This window comes from Motacilla alba, chromosome Z (genome assembly GCF_015832195.1).
Source record: "Motacilla alba alba isolate MOTALB_02 chromosome Z, Motacilla_alba_V1.0_pri, whole genome shotgun sequence".
Lineage (NCBI taxonomy): Eukaryota > Metazoa > Chordata > Aves > Passeriformes > Motacillidae > Motacilla > Motacilla alba.
The window spans coordinates 44,067,168-44,083,435 of NC_052046.1; the positions used below are offsets into that span (position 1 = coordinate 44,067,168).

General features: G+C 42.8%; 1 protein-coding gene across 11 annotated transcripts in view; it reads right to left on the bottom strand.

Moving 5' to 3' along the window:
- Positions 1-16,268, bottom strand: part of NRG1 (neuregulin 1) — a 443,600-nt gene that overhangs the window by 158,924 nt on the left and 268,408 nt on the right. The gene's annotated exons all lie outside the window — the stretch shown is intronic.

A 16,268-nucleotide genomic window follows, 5' to 3' on the forward strand; every position in this document is an offset into this window, starting at 1 on the left:
GCATAGCCCTTAATTTCAATTTGATAACTCAGTTTTCCAAGTTCTGAGGATATTCTGTGTCTACAAGAACAATATAAATTCTTACATTTTTTGATTTTAGGCTAGAAAATAATGTGTTATCTGGTGCATTAGTTATGTTACTGATTATTCTGCAGAGCAATAGATAAAGATCAAAATACAGAAAAAGACAAGGACTTGGCATTAGCTGAATCTACCAGACCCCTGAGAGAGGAGAAAAGCAGAAATTTTATTAAAACATGTTTTGAACTCAGACTCAACAGGATCACTAAACAAGTAAGTACTAGGAGTGACTTTATGAGTCACATTTGAGTAAATGGTCATCACATCCTGAAAAAAGTCACCTCACTTTTAGGCGCAGATTGATAGAGAAAGAGAGAAAAATACTTTTTTTTCCCTGTTTTAACTCTTGTTCAGCAATTTCACTGTGACTTGGTCATCACATTGAATTAGATGAAAAACACTGAAAAAACTTTTCTGCAATCAGCAAAACAGATAAGCCTAACAATCAAAAAAGATCTCAGGCAAATAACATTTCTACACATTTGACTTTCCATGGGGGGAAGCTAGTTAGGAGGATAGGATATGAATTCACAGAACACTGGTCATTTTACACTCAGCCACCTCAGGCATTGAATTCATATTGACTGACATGGCTTAACTGCATTTTAAACTGGAGTATCATGTTAAAAATCACTGACGTGAATGATATTTCACCCACAATACTGAGTCCCAGTGAATCAGAGAAAGGTACAGAGAGTCTTTCACATCATCATGCAGGCACTCTGCCTAGCAGAATGCTTGTACTGCACCCCTTCTTATGAGGTGTGATGTGAAATACTGTAAAACTGGATGTCTAGGCAGGGAGTTGTCCATCAGGGCTAGCATTCAAGAAAATCACTCTAAGGCAGGCACATGGGATGTGGGAGGACAATAAAGCTCAGGAAGAAAAGGCATTGCCCTTAATAGAAGTCACAGTAGACTTTTGATGGAATAGCTGCACAGGGACTGTTTGGAGTAGGAACAGAAAATAAGGGAGAAAAATGCAACAAAACCTCAAAATCAGCATCGTTTTCTCCCCAAGCCCCAAGATTCATTTCTATGCAGACCCAAACCCCATATCCAGACATGACAAATACTGTGTAATGTGACTACTCCTCTCTCCCACATATCCCAGGTATCCTGGGCGAAACAGCACTACACTGGTGCGTCTGGGTGAGGACTCAATTTCTGGCCATTTTCCCCACAAATTGTTACCTGATCTTCAGCAATGTTTTTGCACAACCTATCTTAAAGCACTCCTCCTCCACTTGTCTCAGTAGACCCTGTGGTGAGGGGTCCAAACAAGTCCTTTTGTACCCCAAGTGCCCACAAGATGCATGAATATGGCCGGTGAAGACTCGTGGATACAGAAGCAAGGGCAGGCAGGGGATGTGTGTGAGAAAGTATTAAGAATTTACTGAAGGTGTGCATTTTCCTTGGATTAGTTAAATCCAATGAAACATGGAAGCGAAAATGGCTCGTCCAAATTTGTGTGGCTTTGGTATAATTCACTCAGAATGATTCATCTCTAAAAAGGAGCCTCCACTCCCGGCCTTCCCACAGTTGAACTGATTCACTTTAAATGTTAATATTTTGAGTGCCTTGCCTGGACCATCTGTAGGACTGATCACCTGGAAGGTCTGTGCAAAGCAACCATTTGGCCACAAACTCACAGTTTAGCTGACTAATTTACTCTTATAGACAAGCAATTGTTCTGGCATAAAAGCCTGATCAGCTAAATCCTATCCCTCTCTTAAATGCTTATTCAAAGTTCTGCTCTGGCCCATGACATAACTCAAGGGTTCTGGCTCCCAGCTCCAAAATAATTAGTCTGGGGAAATTAAACAGTTCTCTCTGAACACCTGCGGCTGGCTGCGCTCCCCTGCCTGACAGCGGTGCCTCTCCCACACCAGCGCAGCTCCCAGGGCTGCCATGCCCAGGATGCAGCCTCACAGAGACCCGTCAGGCAGAACCGTGCTGTTCCTCATGAAGCCGAATGGAACCACTGGTTTGGCAAAGAAGCTGCTCGCGAGGGTCTCTGCTTAGAAGATTTATATTTTAAACAGGCAACAGCTAATATCAAGGGGGAACAGATACATTACCAGCAAGTCATTTCCAAGCAGCTAATAACTGTTTCCCTACCCACCAGATCCTAGGATGCATTTTCAGGTTTAAACATAACATATACATTGTAAATAGCGGAAACATCTGGGGTTTATTATAACACCACTTTGCTAGCCTTGGGCATTGTACAACTCCCTCAGGCCACGGTTCACCCTTGACCTGCCAAAGACGATTACTGTACTCAGGCAACTTCCCCTGCTTCGCAGCTGCTTGCCTTCCCCTCCCCTCTGTCAATACTCACTACCACTATCATTACAGCTACCATCCTAGAGCAGCCAGTCAGAAACTTGGGTTGTCATGGTCACTGCATGGCAACAGCGTGGCTAAGCAAGCGAGGAAAAGATGATGAGAGTGGTCAGTGAAGTCACTTTGCTGGCTAACCCCAGGGGAAGTAGGGCTGCCCAACACCATCTGTATCGACAGCCTTTTTTCCTCCCCCTGCAAGGCCATCTTTCTTCTCTGTTCCACTCATTCCACCCTTGTTGTGGGTGGGTCAAGTCTCAGTTCTCCCCCTTTCCCAACTTCCAGTCTCCCACTGAGCCAAAAATGACCGTGTGCTTCTCCCCTACTCTTCCTCCAGCCTTTTCTCCAAGACACATCATGCTCCCCAAGTTCTCTGCTCTCACTCTCCTCCCTCCTTTTTTAGGTCTCCACCAAGGACTTCTCTATTCACTCATTTCCCCACTGCTCAATGTCCAGCCCCACAAATCCCAGTCCTGTCTCTGCTTTTCCAACAATTCACCTGTCCCTTTGAACATCGTCCCAGCCTGGCTTCTCCCTGGGTAACATCTCATGTCTAATACCACAGCAACACTACAGGCTGGGCATCTGGTTTCCCCTGGCTAGGGCTAGAAACTTTTCCTGGGCTCATCAGCAAGGGGCAGGCATTTTAGAGCTGCAGGCATTTCAGGTGCAAGGCCAGACTGCAAAATTTTTGCTAACTAATGCAAAGTGTGAACCTAAAGTACTTCCATTACTCTTAGATGAGGACATACCTTCAGAAAAATGTCATCTTAATTCTCTCTGGTTTATAGCTAAAAATAATAAAAACCACAAGTGATGATCCAATGTGACTTAATGTGTGCACTTTAAAGCTCATTTGGATGAGCTTTCCAGGTGCCCCTGTGTAAGCAGACCACTCACTACAAACTCTTACCTTCCAAGCTGTTTTTGCCTGCATTTGATTCTCCCTGATGAATGCCTGAACAAGTGGGTAGGGGAACAGCACTCAGTGGTTTTGTTCAGAAACACAGCAGAAATAAAATGCAACCTCAGTTCCAGAAGCGCTGTCTACTGCAGAGCAGACCCAGCAGCCTCCCAGCCAAGCCATGACCAGTTGCACCCCTGTATACAGCTCACAGGAGAGTAATGTCCTTTCATAGAAACATTCTGTTACGAGAAGCCTCCCTGAGAGGTGACAACCATTTCAGCAACATACATTTGCAGAGTGCTACAAAGGTTCTCTGCCACCCCATCATGATTAAAGCCTACTGACTGATGCTATATCCATCCTGGCCCTGAGAGTTCACCTGCTGGTTACTAGAGCATTTCCTCTCCCCCTTCTCAGCAACACAGAGGTAAATTTATGAAAATAAGCATCAGAAATGTACTGCCTTTTGAAGGTTTTATTCTCAGTAGTCTGATAAAATCCTGTTTCTTAGGAAAAAGTGATATACAGCATTGTCTTATTATTTTTTTATTTCTTAATTTGTTAAGTTCAATCTACTGATCAATTTAAACATCATCCTAGAATTATGCTATAGTAAAACAAATGCACATTTAAAGAATAAATGGAATTGATTATCTTCTGGCATAAAAGGCCTTACTAAATGACGTATTTAAATATAACTCCTCAATCCCTCTCTGAAGAAGCACCTGGTAATTCACTTTTTGGATCAAATTGCAACTCCACAAAAACTTTATGACCTCATGTGGTCTTTCCACCCCCACATTCCTACCTAGAAACACTATATACAGTATGCTCCAGGCAAGAACTGAGTTAGAAATGTGGATGGTGGTTCTGGGGAAAGAGATACAGCAGACACAGGACAGAAGCAGAGCACTGAGAACATGATAAACAGAAAACTGCTTAAGGAAGGTGCCCTGAGATGCTGGTAGAGTCATTCCTGGTCAAGTGTATATCATTCCCTCTTGATTGAAAAACCCTCCACATCCAATAATTCCCCTTGTCAAGCAGGCCCACATGACCATTCTTCACTTCATCCTCAAGCATATTTTGTCATATATAAAAATGACCATTCTGATCAGACAAAAAGGTGGGGTACTACTAGCTGAGTACCCTACCTTCAGTTACAGCTGATTATGGGTGACAGGGAAAAAAAAAAGTAACCAGCAATCACTGGCTGTGATGGTCTTGGACATAGTAAAGCCCTACAGGTCAGCAAGCTGTAGTGGAAGCGGGTGAGATGCTTGGGAGCCTTTTTGGTGCAATGCAGATTCAAAAGCTGCCTCTTGGTCCTCTGGGGCTTGGAGGTGGACAGAAACCTCAACAGGCTCCCAGGCAGGATCTGAGTCTGGTGTTGTGGGGCTTTCCACTGTCATCCTGTGATGACAACCCTGAGCAGACTGGACAGACATGTGCCCTGTTGATCGGCAGGAGAAGACGTGCAAACCCTGTGAGGGTAATCCTGTCTTGTGCTTTTTATCTTATCTACCCCTCAGTGTAGAGCCAGAGGTCACCATGGTTTTCTGAAAGGAAACAGCCTCACAAACTAATTTCAGTTCTAAATACCTCAAGTTGTTCCTTATCCCTCAACTCCAAAGTGATTTATAGCTCTTCGTGCCTGGAGTCTTTGGCATTGATCTGAAATGAACTAAGCCATGAAACTGATAGTGAGAAACATCATGAAATGTGCCATGAAGCAAAGTAATTCTGAGGCTGCTTGGTATTTCTTTAATCTGTTAAGGGAGTTGTTAACCAACTGCAGCTTAAAAAAAAAAAAAATCAAAGTGAACTCACTACTTGGACATTTCTAACTTCCTTGATGACCCATGGTGAGATTTCTGCTTTTCCACAAAAAGTTTGTTTCCCTGCATTATCAAAAGATGCATTTGTTCCTCCCTATAACATTAACACAGAATTAAAAGGGTTATCTGGGAAAATACACTGCCTTCTCACAAAGGCTTTCAGTTTTATTCTTTAAGGACAGCAGTGTTTTCCAAATTTGTGCCATCTGGCTGTTGGCATATTTCACAGGACCGTTCCCCAAGGAGGTCTTTCCAGGAGCTCCATCATTTTTATGGGACCATGAGTTAAAAATGTCTTAGAAAAGAAATATTTTCTTGACATTTCCCCAGTGGATAAATTCTGTGTTGCAATATAGCTCTAGGAGGTCTTGAAACTCAAATAAACCTCTCTCTTGCTGCATTTGTGATGGACTGGAGTGCATGTGTATGTACAACTCCACATATATGTTTACACTAATATTGCTCTAACATGAATCTGGGGAAAAAAAAAAAGAGTTGGCCTTCTGTTTGTGAAAGCTAAGTACTTTAGAATAGAATGATAAAAGCTATCACCTTGCTGTTATAAAGAGGGTAAGATGCAAAAGACGCCAAAACAATTCCAAATGTACAGGTACCTGATTTCACACATCAGATGAGTTAACCACTGACCTCGAGAGCAAACATTAGATGTTCAATTTAATCATCTTTCTCTGCCTGTTACCTCTTGGCCAGCAGACATGATAGAGTGCATTATATAAATTACTTCCATAAACAATTCTTGTGGGACAGAAGTCCTTTCGTTATTCTCAGTTTAAATAATTTGCAGTGTGACCAAAGAACACCTAGGATGGCCTGCTTAGAGTTTAAGATATATGGTTATCTGTGTAGGGTGAGAGAAGAGAAAACCTAGACCTAGGCACACAGCCCCAGCTAGTTTCATTTACCTTAGAAAAGTGCTTAAGCTTTAGTCTGCAAATACTCCCAGTGATGTTCAAGGAGTTTCAATGCATTCCTTAAAGGTCAACTTGTGTGTAAGTAAGCTGGAAGATCATTTTCCTTTCAGGGCTTAGGTGTGGACGCAACAGAGTGATACACAGACATAGTACCCTCAGAACTGCCTGTAATAGTAAGAGGGATTTGATAAAACTTGCTCCTGGTGATTTTGATCCAAATGCCCAGAAGAAGAAAACCTTTCATCACAGACTTAAGGGGTAAAAAAGCCATGAGCAAATCAATGACAGGATACCATCTGTAGCAAAAATCACCTGTGCAGCTGAGAGGGAACATCAGGCAGAGCAGTGTACACCATCTCTCCTACCCATTATACATCCTCCTGCCATTTCATCTCATTTTCATGCTGTTTCCCTCTTGTCAGTGTCATGGAGGTACCTTCAGGCAAGCTCACTGTGGCAGCAACCACTCAGCGCAACTTGTCACTGGAGACCTTGAAATCAAAACGGAAACAGACCTGAAGAACTCAAACTAACAGGAACTCAAACAGGAACTTTTTCCTGTACAGAAAAAGAGCTATATAGACCTAGCAGCCTACTTCAGCAGCTACCAAAGCAGCTACTTTAATGGCACTTGCATACAAAGTAAACCTGAGGAAAACCCATGGGAGACTAGAATGAACCATGAGAAGTGTTTAAGAATCCAACTTGGGAGTAAGCAATCCTGAGCCACCTTTGGTGTCCTGGGAATCTGTCTTTGCTCCTCCTCTCAAGAAGAAGCAATGTCAGTGACAGCAGCTGTGCAATTAATTCCATACCTTCACAACAAAATGTCTAGATGAAGCTACTTCTCTCTCAACATCTCTTAGAAATTATATCCCTTCCCTTGGTCTTTTCTTGTGGACCGAAGTGACATTCTCTCAACAACAAGCTCCTCCTTCATCCTGCTGTTAGGTACAGCTCTTACTGCAGCCAAAGAATTCGTTCCTCTCACGCAATCTGCCTAGAAAGTGGATTCTTCTATGTCTGAAACTGGCTGGATCATTGCTATCAGCTTCTAAGAATCAGGCATGAGCTGGAGAAGAGATAAGATGGCAAATTTGGGGATGGAAGCAAGAACACTGGCTGCTGAGACCAGTGGGTTCTGTCACTCATGGAACTGACATGAACCCCTAAAAAGACCTTGCAGCTATAATGAGGTATGATGATAGGATGGTCCCTACAAAGAGGCTCCTCACCCAGGTGAGGTGGTCTTCACTCTAAGTGTGAGGACAAAGTGGAATGAGAAACATCTTCACTCATAGATGGGAAAAAAACCCAAGGAATATCAATGCCAAACAACCTAGAAAGTGAGCTAACAGGATAGTTATCTATTTTAAATCCCTCTCTCTGACCTTGTTTCAAAAACTTTCCTGTTCTTGCTTCAGTTTGTTGTTATTGCTCTGAAATAGTTTTCCAATTTCTGACTGTGCTGGCACTTCATAAAGTCAGGAAAACCTGTGCTTAACATCAGTTTCAGTCAGATTGATAATCAATTTCTTTTTTCCACAGTTCATCTTTTCATCCAGCATTTACACTTAGCCTGTCGTACATTTGCTGTACCTTCTCACATGCCATGAGCAACATGCTTAAGCAAAAGTTGCATTTAAATCAAAATGTACCAAGATAAAAAAGATTGGGCTAGGACTGCTGGAATCTACAACACTAAGTCTGGCTCAGAATGCCTGCCAGACTAGAAGCTTATAACAGAAAAAAAAACCCAAAACAACCTCACACAGTAATTTCTGCATTCATCCCATACCTTTTGTTTGAACTATAGCCCATCTTTCAAAAATTATGCCAATCCTCATCTCAGATGCTATGAGAGACAGAAATCCTCACATGCCCAGGCAAGTTCTTTCACTGCACAACTGCCTTGACTTTTAAAAGCAATGCTTTTTAACTAATCCCACAGGTGCACTAGCAGCTGCATTAGTCCTCCAGAGCTTGACAGAGAACACACTCTTTATGGGGCAGTTTCTACTTCGGCATTTCCAGTCCACTCTTTCCAAGAACAGGATCAACTAGCTGCTACTATGTTTTCAGGCTTGTTTCTCAAAGGCTTAGCTAACTTGTCCTAATGTAACTTCTCTTGAGATAATCAGGACACTGCTCTAAAGCTGGCATGGATCATTGCAGAATGGGCAGAAACAAGAAGGAGGCACTGACTGCCCTGAGACACCAGTTTTTACAGATCAGATTGTTCCCATTGGAATGGGGAAGCTCTGCATGGGAGGTTTCTCTTTCATTCTTGAAAAAGGTACATACTGTCCTTGGAAGCAGCCTGCTGGAAAACTTTTCTAATAAAACCTTTTCTCTGAGGGTTTTTCAAATCCTGACAGTGACTCTCCCTGAACCTGCAGGTCTGGCACAGTGGCACAGTTGACATCTTCTGTGATGCCCTTCATCCCCGTATTCACCCTGTAGAAACAACTCCTGCCATAGGGATGCATGGCTCCAGTGGGACAGCAATGTGCCTGCTACCTAAAAAGACCCCTCCTCTTCCTATCTTCCCCTTCAGTAGACATATCAACTACGCACAGCGTCCTTTAGGAAAGTTATTTTCACAAAGGGAAAGGAATCTTTTTGACAATTAGGGAAAAAAAGGGCAAGTGGCAGGTTTGTGATACACATATGTTATGGCCACGTGTTAGAAACCACAGTGCCTTGAAGGGAGAGGTTAGACTGAGAGTCAGGAGACTCTGGTTTCTGTGATCAGACTGATGACCTTGCACAGGCAAAGACTGTATGATCCTAGGCAACGGAAGCTTGGTCCACAGAGAGCAGTTAGACGTACAGTCATTTCAACTAGAGCTCAATGACTGTGATGACACAAACATTATCAGTTTATTTCGTGCAATTCAAAAGGACATGCAAAAATATATTCACAGAATAACAGGCCCACCCATGCCAAATATAGCACAATAACTTAGAGCAGTTTTCAGTGCTGTTTTGTATACAGGTGCAATATGGCATTAATATGGCATTACAGGGGCAAACTCTGGTCCCTTTTTTCTCTTTTCTAAGTCCAATGGACTTCTCCAAAAGGAAAAGTGAATAGGCTATAACTGCAGAAGCCAACAGTCCCACTAAAACATCACACCTGCATGTGCTCACACACACACACAAATACATACAAATTAGATTTAGAATTTAACTCTTCTGGCAGTAACAGCAGTGATAACATCTCCTATCTATCACCTCCACAACTGGATGTTACTAGGGACTCTGTTTAGTCACCTTAAGTATGCATTCATGCTTTGATAACTGCCTTCAAATGGATTAACCATTAGCCATAGGACATGGCATGTGGGTGACTCAAAGGTGAAATGAAAGCTGTTAATGCAGGAGAAAGGCATCGAGCAAGGCTCAGCCTGAGTCCATGTCTGAATGCCAAGCCCAAACTCCCTGATATGGATTCCCCCTGCTTACAGAGGTGGAAGGACAATCAGCTCATAAAACCTGAGGAAGAGATGCATTGAGCGAATGAGTAAAGGCTCCCAAGTGAACCGTCACAAGTGGATTAACATCTCCCTCTTCCTCCCTGACCTGTGAAGCCTGTGGACTTGGTTGTCAGAGCTAGGACTCAAATGGCCCATAGTGAACAAACTACATAACACGGTCAATTTCTCCCCAAATCTAATGCTCCCACAGAAAATTACACAAACAGAAACACAAAACCAGACACAAGTAGTATTCTGTGCATAAATGAAAAACTAGCAGTTACTCCAGACAGGAGGTTATGTTAAAGACCTCTATCAGTCCCTTATGAAATATCTTGGTTTGCTTTCCTTTCATTGTATTTTTTTCTTCATTAACAGAAATAGAGCAGATGGGATGGATATGATGAAGGGAAAAAAAAAAAAGTAAAGGATGAAGAAATAACAGAGAATAAAGAAAGATGGAGGAAAGAAAGGAGAAAGCATTGAAGAAGGACAAAAAGGGATGCATAAAAGGACAGCAGGACAGATGGATGGAAAGGAGAAGGGCAGAAAGAAGGGAAAGAGAGAAAGGACAAAGGAAGGGAAGAAGAGGGATAGAGGAAGTGTGTTAGGAAAGGAAGAAGCGAGAGAATGAACAAAAAGAAGAGCATTCCTGTGACTTCAGACTAGACGACTTCACGCTCATATTGCAAGAAATCAGAGCAGAGTGTTTCTCAGGACCAAAGGCTCCCTCCCTCTCTACCTGTTTACCGCACATCCACTGACCTTCAACACAACACAATACAACAGCCCTGTCAACCCCCCTGGAGCCATCCTCTGACACGGGTGAGGCTCCTGCAGCGCCAAAGGGCTGCGGCTCCGTCCCGCTGCGGCGCTCCCGCCGCGCCCCCTCGCGGCCGCCGCGGGCAAAACCCGCACCCCTCCTCCAGCCCCCTCCTCCCTTCCCTGCAGGTCGCCAGCGGCTCCTCTCCCCCTTCACTGTTAGTTCGATTGTTTTCTTTATTTTTAAAGCAGCACGTCCACAGACGCCTCTGCACCGCAATCCGTCTCTTCTCTCCGCCGTGCTGCCCCTGCGGCGCCGCTGCCGCCGCAAGCCCAGCACCGGTTCCGTAACTCTCCCGACGCAAGCCTGCCACTGTGGACTTTCTAGACCCGCAATAAGACTCCCTCCCCCGCCGAACCCAGGGCTCCGTGTACTGGAGGTAGCAACTGAGGGTTAACTCAACCACCTCAAGCACACTCGAGCAGCTCTTTGCACAACCAGAATGACTCATACAAAACACTGACACTTGGTTTGTTTTCTTGTATCGTAACGGAACACGATAAACTATCAGTACTGTTAAAGCCACATTCACTCTTGTTACTTTTGGAATGTTAGCAAAACACTGATTTGGTAAGAATTCATAGCATTTCCAGATCCTGACACCCTGAGACACAATTGTTCTCCACTGTTTTTGCTTTTAGTTACGACCACCCGCCTCAAAGGGCTATAAGATGCTTGTAGATGTATTGAAACGGGGGAGGTAGGGGAAGGCAGATGCTTGGAAGAAAGTTTTCCACAGCTCTGCATTTAACTCGCCTTACGTTAAGAATAACAAATTGCCACTTAGGTGCCTAGAGTTGAATGTGTTGTCAAAGATCCTCTATGGCTAGGCATTCACAAATCAAGCACCCAAAAAGTTTTTGAGAAAACTAAGTGACTCTGATTCAGTAGAGGAGATGAAAAATGAGCTGCCCCAAATAGTGAGTGCTGAACTATTCTGACCTATCAGCTGCATAGGATCTTTTATCCTTTTTTACTTATGAGTGCTGTTTCAAACTGCCTCGTTCAACCTTTTTTCCCCTCCTTTTGCAGTTACTGCCTTTCCAGAAAGCTGAGAAGCCCACAATTACAAACAGACAAACTTAGATTTAAGAGTTAGCCCACAAGCTTTGCCAGAGATTAAAGTTTTTAAATCCATGCCTAGCTTAGCAGGCTTTGGCATTTGTACATGAAAGATAAAAATTTTGTTAAGCCTTCCCCAGCCATCAGTATTTGCACAAAGTTCAGAACAGTTTCTGGATTTATTTCACAGGGGAATGTCTTTCTATACACACGCAGTATTTACTGGACAACTGTACTGGTATGTTCTCACCATTTTGTTTGCATTCCCATGGCTGCAGTCAAGTAGTACTTCTAGTGTTAATTCAAAAAAGTTTGAATGGTGACTAATCTCGTTTATTCAAAAAAAACCCCAAAAAACATGAACGCATGCTTTTCAAAGGATTCATTCTCAAAATTGCTCTGAAGATTGTGTGGAATGTTTGGAGAATGCAGACATTGCACACAGGTTGAGAGGTTTTCCTCACAGAAAAATGTACAAGCATACCAGCAGCACATAAACATTTTGGATTGGAAACACCAAAAGAAGTTGTCACTCTTTCTAAGCAATAGTTTATATCTAGAAGTGGACTGGTTTTGTCAGAAATTACAGCTTTCATTCCATCTCCCAGACTCTTGTCTTCAATTCATGTTGAAACAGTGATCAGTCTCCTGATATCTCTTTATGAATACTGAATATCAATTTGAATTTAACTACTCTCAGATTGAGCTCTAATCCTCCCAACCAAGCTCTCACCTGCAGCTTGGTCTTTATTATGATAAAAACTATTTCTTCCTCTGGCAACCAAGCCTGCTTTCAGGGTACAGTCAAGGTACACTCATCTCATCTGAACTTTGTGCTGTTTATTCTGTCAAGCAGTCTTCTAGCTCTGGATTTTTATCTAATTCTAAATTAAACCCACCAGGAGATAGTTATTTTCTATGTCAATGACAACAATCTCTCTACTTCAGGCTCTGTTAGTGCAGGTGTGTTCAGAACAATGCTGCTGGGGTCACTTCACTGAAATGATAATTGAGACGCATTTGATGGTCTTCCCTCTTTTTCTCTATGTTCTGGCACCAGATGCTTGTGAAGCCTTGCTCTTCATACCACTAGAGAGTGGCTGACAAAACCCTAGGCCAGAGTTTGCAGCACTATCAAGTCTTCACACACATCAAGGTGTTTTCCTCAGAAAGGCTTCACATCTTCTCATACTTTGTCCTTCCAAGTCCAGCAACATCACCCTCATCTTCTCTGCTAAGCAGAATCATCTGAAAACTTACATTCCCCAAGATGTCTGGAAATGACAAAGGGGCTGGGCTGATGTGCTGGTACACCACCTTACTGACATAAACACAGCTTCCACAGAGGGATTTTTCCAGGGCTGATTCCTTTCTCTCAGTGCGCTAGCCCCATGTTATGCAGTCCAACACTAAAGTTGGGTAGGCAGAAGGTTAGGCTGACACAGGGACAAGGGCCTATTCCCAGCCCCTGTGCTCCTGCTCTAAGAACACCTTAAATCAGGAGCAGAGCCTGTGTGAGGGCCAAGTCTGGGGACCTTGGGTGTGCAACCTCAGCCCTCCTGCATAAGCTTTTTCTGCCCAGGCTGGATGCATTTTCAGTGTGCTGGCAATGCTCTAGGAAGCCCTGCTGGCAGATTTGTGGAGCCTGTCTGCACACTCACTTGGCATGGCAGTTCACTGACAACTTGGAGAAAAGCTGTAAGCTTCTGTCCATTTATAATACCCTCTCTTCAGTCTTCCATGCCTTGTATTTATCATGGTCCAGAGTACCCCGCTAAAGGAAGACATATTAGCTCTGGTCTTGACACAAGCCAGACACTATCAGTTTATTCAAGAGCACTTGTAGCAAAGGGGAGTAAATGTTCTAAATGATTTTAGTGACAAAGAGATCATACCAACATGGACCTCCCCAAACTTTTTAACAGATCCCAGACTTCACCTAGGCAATGGGAAGCATGAAGATTTTTTTTCTGTGCTACCACTGTGCAGGTGAACAGAGAAGGCCAAACCTCCTTCAACTCTTTTTTTTTTTTTTCCAGTAACTAACTTTTTTGTCCAATAGCAGCTCTGGAGTTTCTGGATAAGTTATGAAAGAATATGAAAGATTTTCTTATATCCTTTCTTCCCCACTAACAAAGCTGATTCTCAACCCATTGAGAAATTACCAATGCTTCCAGACCCAGGATTGAAGTGCATATGATATACTTTGACAGCCAAAAGCAAACTAAGTTGCAAGGAGCTTTGGTCAGAAAAAACTGCACTAAGCAAAAAGCTGAACACCTCCTAAGGGTTTCTGGTGCTAGTGCCAGATCTTAAAACTGAGGACTGTCTGCAAGCCACTCTTCTTTGTAAGGAAAACCGTAAGTGGATGAAAACTCAGTGTAGACAAGAACACAACAGAAAGATGATAATTCCTGACATAATTCAACTAAAGAAAGCAGGTAACAAAACCAAAACTGTTTCTTAACCTCCCAGACTGTAGATCCTTAACACACCAAATGACAACAGGTACGGCTGCAAACTTTTATTAGCAAAAAGGAAAACTGCGGTCCTGTCAAAGTCAGAAGGCCTTCACAGAGTCCCCAGTTAGTACTGTTAATCAATATGAGTAAACTAGTAATTAATTCAAGCTCTAATATGCTTGAACAGAGAGAATAAAAGCCCATGGCTTGAAATGCAAAATTGCTCTCTTGTTACTTTTTACATTAACGACTCTTTCTGCTCTTTCTCTTCTAAGTATCAGTTCTAGTTCTAGATGCCCCTCAAACCAGGTAAAACCCTTAAGTAACAGATTATATAAAATCTATATGACATTGCCAGTGTGATATTATCTGCTTCAGAGTCAAATTTACAATCATGCATTATGCTGTATTTAGTTTTCCCATTACACAGACTACATGGATTAGTACACATGTGAACTATCCTGCCACATACACTCATCTTGGAAGGAACAGGATTTTTATTACATAAGATAGAAGAATGTTCAGTTCTTGCCCACACAGGAAACTTTTGACTAGTAATGTCAGGTATGGATGAAGGTGGTACATCTTCATACCTATAAAAACATACTGGTGCTTTGGAAACCTGAGGTAAGCACTTGCCAGAAAAGCGGATTATTTCTGGTTCAAACACTGACATATTTCGGCTTAGTAAAGACTTAGCCTTCTGGAGTTTTAGCAAAGCCTTAAGAGCTGGCATGATCTGAATCCTGCCCTGATGAATCTCAATCTACATTTGCTACCCTTCAGATTTTTAGGTAAAACACCATGGCAGACATAATCAGACCACCAGAACTGAGAATTAACCACACTTAGACACCTAAACTTAAGGTGCTATTTACCAGCATGGATTTTTCTGTTCTTCTAGCTCCCCTCTACAGAGAAAGAAGACCATCTTCCCAAAACTCTCTGCTGAGTTTAGAAGCTGACTTGGTTGGATTACTCAAAAAATATGCCCTCTGGTTCACAGCTCCTTTCACTACTCCCTTAGCACCCCGCTCCACTGTAAAAGGCAAACTGCACAACAGGACAAAGAAATCTCTCCTACAAAAATGGAATGGGATGCTATATAACTCTGAGATGCAAAGTGAGAAAATGTGTGTCTTCTTGACAGATCCTTCCTATCACAAATTGTCCAACTTGTCACAGTCTTCCTGTTGTCAGCCACAAAACCAAGGAAAAAGCCCTGCAAACACTTTGAACAGCCCAGCTGTCACAGATAAGTTTGCCAGAGGTTTAAATGTTTTAATGCCAGAGGTGGTTAGTTTTAGCAGGAGATGCTTACAATGCTTGCATAGTGTAATAGCATTATAAAAATCTCATGAAAGAGAAAAAGAAGGTCAAAAGAATTGTTTCTCTTTATCTTCGCGTAACAAGGGAAACCTCCTGTGCCGTACCTGAAACTTGTTTACAGCCACTGCTGAGCAGAAGCTGGGCGAGCTGTGTCTCCAAACAACCTAGAGAAGAGGATGCAGTGGGCAGTGCTAGTTTGTAAAAATTAGTAGCCCAAAGGGATATCTGCTGCTGTTGAATCACACATAACCTCCCTGAGGGCTGATGATTGAAGTCAAGAGCAGCACTATGTTGGCCACAATGCACTGAACAAAATTAATGTAGGTATATTTAGAAAGTTTTACCCTACTGGGCTTTAAGTTAATTTGGCTGTTGGGATGGGAAAACAACACAAAGGGGGAAAAAATACACAACCAAACAAAAAACCCAAACCAAACCACAGGCAATTGACTGCTTTTCCATGTTTCTTTCAAAACAATTTCTCTCAAAACTCCAAAGAATTCAAATGCAGCTATACATTGCTATTGCAAAAAGCTAGAAGTATCCATAGATACTGCTAGGCTTTCTGATAAACTAGGTGGCATAACACAAGGTCTCTGTGAAAAGCATCATGCAGTCATATGTGTTTGTACTGCACTAGGAGTCTTGATCTTGACTGGGGCTTTGGCTGACAGAGGTAAGAAACTATGGCGAGTGGGGCAGCATGCTCAGCTGAGACCCTTCTTTTGGGTCCTGCTTCTGGACACCTATGGAGGACAAGGGTATCACCGGCATGAATTCTTGTGCTCAATACTGAGAAGGCACGAGAGGAACAACACGTGCTGCTGAGTGAGCGAAATGTCCTCTCTGATCATCCCTGAGTAAACAGACGCAAGTTTAGACAAAATACCCCATATGAAAGTTGGCCATCTGTTCAACTTCGCTAACTGATTTCTGGGGAAAGGAAGGGACAGAAAATGTGTTTTGTAACAGGAGAGATAGCCTCACGCCCTCCAAAAAATGGAGAGAG